Here is a 6,725-nt window from a genome sequence, read left to right on the forward strand (position 1 = left end):
AAATGCCCACATTGTGGTCTGTATAGCCTAAATATATATGTCAGAAAGGACGGAGCTAATACTGAATATGCGCTGAGTCTTCTCTGTCCATTGGTTATAGCCATGAACGTCATTTCCCGCGCGCGCGAAATTAACCGCACCCCCAAAAAATTTCAATTCTTTCTATATATACATCACCGCTTTCCTCTTCATCAAGGTCGTCTTCCGGCGCAAGTGGTTTCCTAACGCACCCTCCTACCCTAGGGGCATAAAACACATCAGAGTTCGCCCACAAAATTTCAGGACACATTTCATGAACATTTGCTTGGAAATATTGCATGGATTGAGGCCTTTAGTCTGTTTTTAATGCAGGTTTAAGCTTTGAATTCGTGCTAACCAAATTATACTCTTCACCAAACGTGATAAAGGTTCATTCATCTGTTCGAAAAGAGTATAAAATAGGCCGTTTAGGCACATTTTTTTCCCTCGAAATTGTCAGTTTATATGAATTCAGGGTTGATGGTTTGTTGCTCTCTTATAGCTGGCGCACTTGTAACTGTTGTTTTTGAAAATATCCGGGACGTTTGTGAAATATATATAAGGCAAGGCATATCTCGTGTCATTTCCTGATGAACGTAATGGATATACATTGACTTTTTCATATACACTGAACGTTCAAATGTCATATTATTTACAGTAACATTTCTGTATGATCGTTTTAAAGTCAGCTATACTCCTATAATTGTTTAGGCCTATATATAGCTGACATTCAATATGCTCTGTGATGTGGGCACAAGAAATTTTTTTATCACATTCCGTCGTCTCTATAGGCCAGAATATTTACGCAAATGCTTTTTTTTTATTTAAAGCAATATAAAATTCATCATATCCATGCACTATATAAATTTGTCAGCGTCAGTTTTATTATTGCGCTTATTAAAAGGTTATTATCTGGAAAAATGTGTATGAATGGTTTAATTTCACCGATTGTTAAATCGTTATATTGTACCATTATTATAAATTATAAGTTCATACATATTACACATACCTTTCCCACATATATATTCACAATAATTGCGAATTCTTTTTGCTTAGCTCTTTCGTACAGAAATCTATGTATATTTATCTATTGTTTGATTAATGTTTCACGCCATGCGTAAGAATTTTTCACTCATACGACGGTCGCCAGTATTATCGTGGGAAGAAACCCCTGAAAATTCGCAGGTAGCTGTCAGACCTTCACACGTTTACGACCGGAGAGGAAGCCAGTCTGGAAATCCATGTATAAGAGATGGAAGAAATGTGCTATTTGAGACTATGCACTTGCAGCTTCAAATATTCGGTGCTATATATATATATATATATGTGTGTGTGTGTGTGTGTGTGTGTGTGTGTGTGTGTGTCTGTGTGAGATAATGTATTGACTGTACACGTATATAATTAATATACTGTACCTATATGCACATATATACTATATATACTACAGGCCACTCTATATAATTAATATACCGTACCTATATGCGCATATATACTACAGGCCACTCTATATAATTCAGCAACTTTGAATGCTATTTAATGACGATTGTATGTACACAAAACAAGATTGGATGGACCAATTTCTCGGGATGAGAAAAGAAGGTAGGATGTTATCTTTCTGCGCAAACTGACGATTTTTTCCTCAGAAAATTCCAACACCATGCATATCAAATGCGAAAAGATTCACTTGTTTTTATACATTTATTTTTTTACGTGCTTGGTGTTTTCTTGCTTCTTATAATCTTGATCTCCAGGATAGCTGTAGTGAATAAAACTTTTATTTCATAAAACTCATGAAATAAAACAAAATAGCTATACCGTTATACACAATGGAAATGGGGTACATCCTAGCCACATAGTTGACAACAGTCTTAGATTCACTACCACTACAATTTGCCTGAGCAAGGAGTTAATATATAGCAAAGCAAATTCTAATTAACTTTAAAAGATTTCTTTTGTGTGTGTGTGTGTGTGTGTGACGTCTGTTTGAAAGATAACCATCCGGAGATATATGTATAATTTTATCTTCATTCATCATCTGACTTATCTCTATGTATATGTTTGCCCAGAGCCGCTCCTCGCGCGTGTGTCACCTTATAGATTGATATCTTATATACAGTTTCATGGTGACATTTTTATAGTCCAATTAAAGTATATATAGATGATCTCATGGTGAATAATACAGGATCGGGCCCATATACCTGAACATATATGTTACAGCTCGGAACAACGGTGTTGCATGTGTCTTTCTCACAGGTGTGGGTAACGGACATACATGTATAAATATACCGACAATTTCAACTTCCGGACGGCGCAACATTGTCCCGTTATCAGGATGTCGCTAATATCTGACATATTCACATGCCTTTGAATCGGCTATACGTGTTCTCTGTGTAGTGTTATATACACTATACTTAAATTAAAATCTCAACATCATTAAAAACTACTTAGGACTATATTTAAAAAAAAAAGAAAACTTCTACATCCTTCAGTTTTGTATGTTTGATTGTTTTTTGCATTTTATTGCAACAGATTTAAATGTTTTAAACGGTGTCATATATGAGAAAATATTTTGGTGTTTGGGTGCATGTGACTGTTTTCTAAATTATATACATACTTACAAATGACACGAAGGACATAGGTCATAAGTCAGATTATACTTTACAATTATAAGAATGTCGTATGCATAAATGAACATATAAGGGAGAAAACGTAGACGCTATTCGTGAGATCGCTTTGAATAACCGGATGTATCCGGTTCTGAATCACCAGATCGGAACCCTGCATGTGTGCCTCTCGGTGTGACAAACAAAACAATAATATATCTTCCCCCAAAATTATTTTTAAATTTGTCTTTCGGATGAAATTCTGTTTTCATATTGAAGATGGGAACTCCATTTCATTTAGCCAAGGAAAATATATATGATATAAAGACAAACATATTAACAAAAAATTAATTAATGCATGCACACTTCATTCGCCAAAGACAAAATACATATGATATAAACACCGAAACATATTAACAACAAATTAAATAATGCTCAAAACCACAACGCAGAAAAAAGATACAAAGGTGTCTTTTGTGGCGTTGAAACATTTAAGTGTTTCTAAGAGAGTGCAAAGATATCAAACTTGTAACACACGAAAGTCACTAAAACCAGCGGAGATCTTTTCAAAAATTTGTTTTGTTACGTGTTCTTCGTGTGTATATACATATTCGCTTAGGCGTATAGCATGTTCTGGTTTACTGTGTTTCCTCAGTAAGCAGTATTATTGCCTCTACCGTGATTTCCTCTGTTGACAGAGTTATCCTGTTCTCCAAAGACAAAATATATATGATATGAAGATTGATGGTCTCCCCAAAAGCATGATAGTCTCTTCTATAAGCATTATTGCATCCGTCGTGGCTTCCTCTGTTGAAACAATTATTCTATTCCCCAAAGACAAAATATATACGATATGAAAAGTGATGGTCTCCTCATAAGCACGTTAGTTTCTCCTATAAGCAATATTATTGTCTCTTTCGTGGTTTCCTCTGTTGACAGAATTATCCTGGGCCCAGTTTCACAAAGCTGAGGACGACATTTTTTATCGTACATTTGTCGTACGATAATTTGCACTTCACTATTACCGTACCCTTGTCCGATCTGTGCGATTATCGCATGAAGTTGGCCCCTGTTCTCCAAAGATTGCTGTTGCCCAAGTCGTGGTTTGTTATGTTGACAGAATTATCTTGCTCTCCAGGGGCAAAATATATATTATATGAAGATTGATGGTCTCCGCATGCATCAACACGATAGTCTCTCCAATAAATATTGTTTTTGCCTCTGCCTTGGTTTCCTATAATTCTTCTTCTGTAATCCAACCTTTTCGTGTGCTTGCGAAGTGTTTATTCAAGCATTTTCTGAAGGCATTGTACTTTTTGTGAAGCCCTGAAATCAGCCAACCCAACCAATGTAGCTTTGTTTCCAAAATCAGATTAAAAATGTGCATAAATTGCACTGAAAGTTGCTCTTACATGTGAGAAAAGGTTGAGGAAATAGGTTATGATATGAAGACTGATAGTCTCTCCATGATATCTGCTCCAAATAATAAGCACTGATATTGCCCCTACATGTCGTGGTTTCCTACGCTGACATAATTATCCCTTGTGCATGCATTGTGGTCTCCCCCAATAAACATTTTCATGGTTTCTGCCGTGGTTTCGCTTATTGGTTATTTCCTCTTCAGATTGCATATAAAGCAAACACAATATATGTGCCACAGCTACGTAATTATAATGAAATGGAACAGGTAGATGCATTATAATATGCATCGTGTGTATTCACGTTTCAAACTGGTATAGTACCTATACTTTAAATCTGTAATCTTTAAAAATGTAGAAATACCAAATTGTGTATACCTGTACTGAACACGTTTACTTCGCAAGCTACCCAGAGACATTAATGTGTACAAAGCAGTATAGCTTAGGCCCATACATTCGACTGCTTTCGACAGCCTCATTAAACTTTTTTGTACACGGTACTTTTATTGCGCCATATATTCTTGGCGGCAATTTGTGTCACGTGTTGTATTAGCCCATTGTACAGACCTCTGAACACACGCTTACAGCTCTATAGGCGTACATATCAGAAAATTAGCTCTCCCTAGAGGTAGTTACACCTTTATCCAAGCGAAACCCGAAACGAAATGTAACAAATTATAATTATTGTTATCGGATCTCGACTAACTTTACAGTTTCAATGATCCCAGTTTATAGCGGCGATGTGTATGGCGTTGCAAACAGGCAGATGCCGAGTAGTCTTTATTTACACTTTCCTTTGTGTACATTGCACACGCAATGCAAAGTGGCTTTTGCGTAAAACACATGTCCCCTGTTTGGTTTGTCATTCAGCTATGGTCGTGGATGTTATCGCCATGCACGTGACTACTTCGCGAAATCGGCCGTTCACAAAGGTTTGCTGAAGTCGGAACCACTCCAGGAACAGTTTGCCTGATTCGCCATACGTCAGCCCGACAGACCGTAGGTTATAGACAGAAGTAAACCACATTTATGGGTTTCATGCGCAGGTAAACACCTGCGAGTCGGAATAATTTAAACCGGAGTCTTGTGACATGTTATAACCAGGGCAAATAAGAAATAAAATACCAACTGAATAGATCTGACGTCTCTTTGTTCATTTGTTTAAAAACCAGATATCATGTTTTAACAAGAACGCTAATGATTTACCTTGGCTTTCTCTTTGAGATGTTCACATACATTCGGAACTTTTATGAAGCTGCATTATTTTTTCTCTTACATATTAAGCTATCCCCCAGTTATGATGAAAATTACATACCCCAAATAGTGAATCTGGGGGCCTCCGTGGGTCAGTTGGTTAGCGCGCTAGCAAGGCGTAATGACTCAGAGGCCTCTCACCAATGCGGTCGCTGTGAGTTCAAGTCCAGCTCAAGCTGGCTTCCTCTCCGGCCGTAAATGGGAAGGTTTTGCAGCAACCTGCGGATGGTCGTGGGTTTCCCCAGGGCTGTACCCGGTTTCGTCCCATCATAATGCTGGGCACCGTCGTATAAGTGAAATATTCTTGAGTACGGCGCATAACACCAATCAAATAAATAAAATAAATAATAGTGAATCTCAAAAGGCCAGAAAAATATTGTGTTTAGCGGATGAACGTTTGTATTCATATTGTGGTAATAACAGTATATAGCAGGGATACATATTCTGCATGTATCGGACAATGGATCTGATCAAGATAAGCACATAGTGATATATAAGCCTACATCAATCTGCTACATGTGATTTGAAACCCTGGTTACAGGTAGCAATTCCCACTTAAAACCACTAATCTAAAAATTTCACTGGTATTTTATGTAAGTTATGTCATTTAGACGATTATGTGTCTGGCGCTCTTTATTAGGAAGTCAGCTATACAGAGTTAATTCACGTGGAGATTGCATGCTGACATGTGTTTTTTGCTGTCTTGATACAAGCTGTCAGTGTGTTTGGTTTGGCGGTTGGTAAACAAAAAGATAGCCGTTCGTATTTGTTCGTAAATTCATTTTGTTGAGGAATGTTTCTTTTGACGATATGAGTTTGGAAGAAATTTGGATACTTAAAAAAGATCACTTTTGGTACAACTGATTAATATTAAATCTCCAATAAGAAGAGCGTTAAACATTGTTTCTGGTTTGTAATTTTCAACAAAGGCTTTGCAGGAGTCGCCCTAAAGGGACCTTTAAACACTTTGCACGTGTACAGCGAGTAAATGTTGAGAACCCTCTTCCAGCCTTTAACAATGCGGTTCAAAGCTACATGTACGCACTCTTTTGTCCTTTCCTGTATTATCGGATAAACATTCCTGTCTTCTGTAGTTCACCTAAAGTGTAACCAAACTGTGTCACTGAAAAAAGGTAAACTTTATATGAAATGCAGCGCAATAAAACATTTATTTGTAGTACAGTAGCACTTCAACGTTACAGAAGAAACCGTATTTTTACTCCGATTTGGAGTCTCCCGTTGACTACTACGTAAATTTTATATGCGTAATTCTCCTGCATGACTTAGACCTTTCAATCCCTCGGCGTTCTGACTTGATCTTGATCTGAGAAATTAAGATTTTTGTCTATTACGTCTAATGGAAGCAGCTTACCATAAAATTGCAAATTGTTGGGGAAGGACAACAGATTGTTGAAATAATGGTGCAATCGGC

This window comes from Liolophura sinensis, chromosome 1 (assembly GCF_032854445.1).
Source record: "Liolophura sinensis isolate JHLJ2023 chromosome 1, CUHK_Ljap_v2, whole genome shotgun sequence".
Lineage (NCBI taxonomy): Eukaryota > Metazoa > Mollusca > Polyplacophora > Chitonida > Chitonidae > Liolophura > Liolophura sinensis.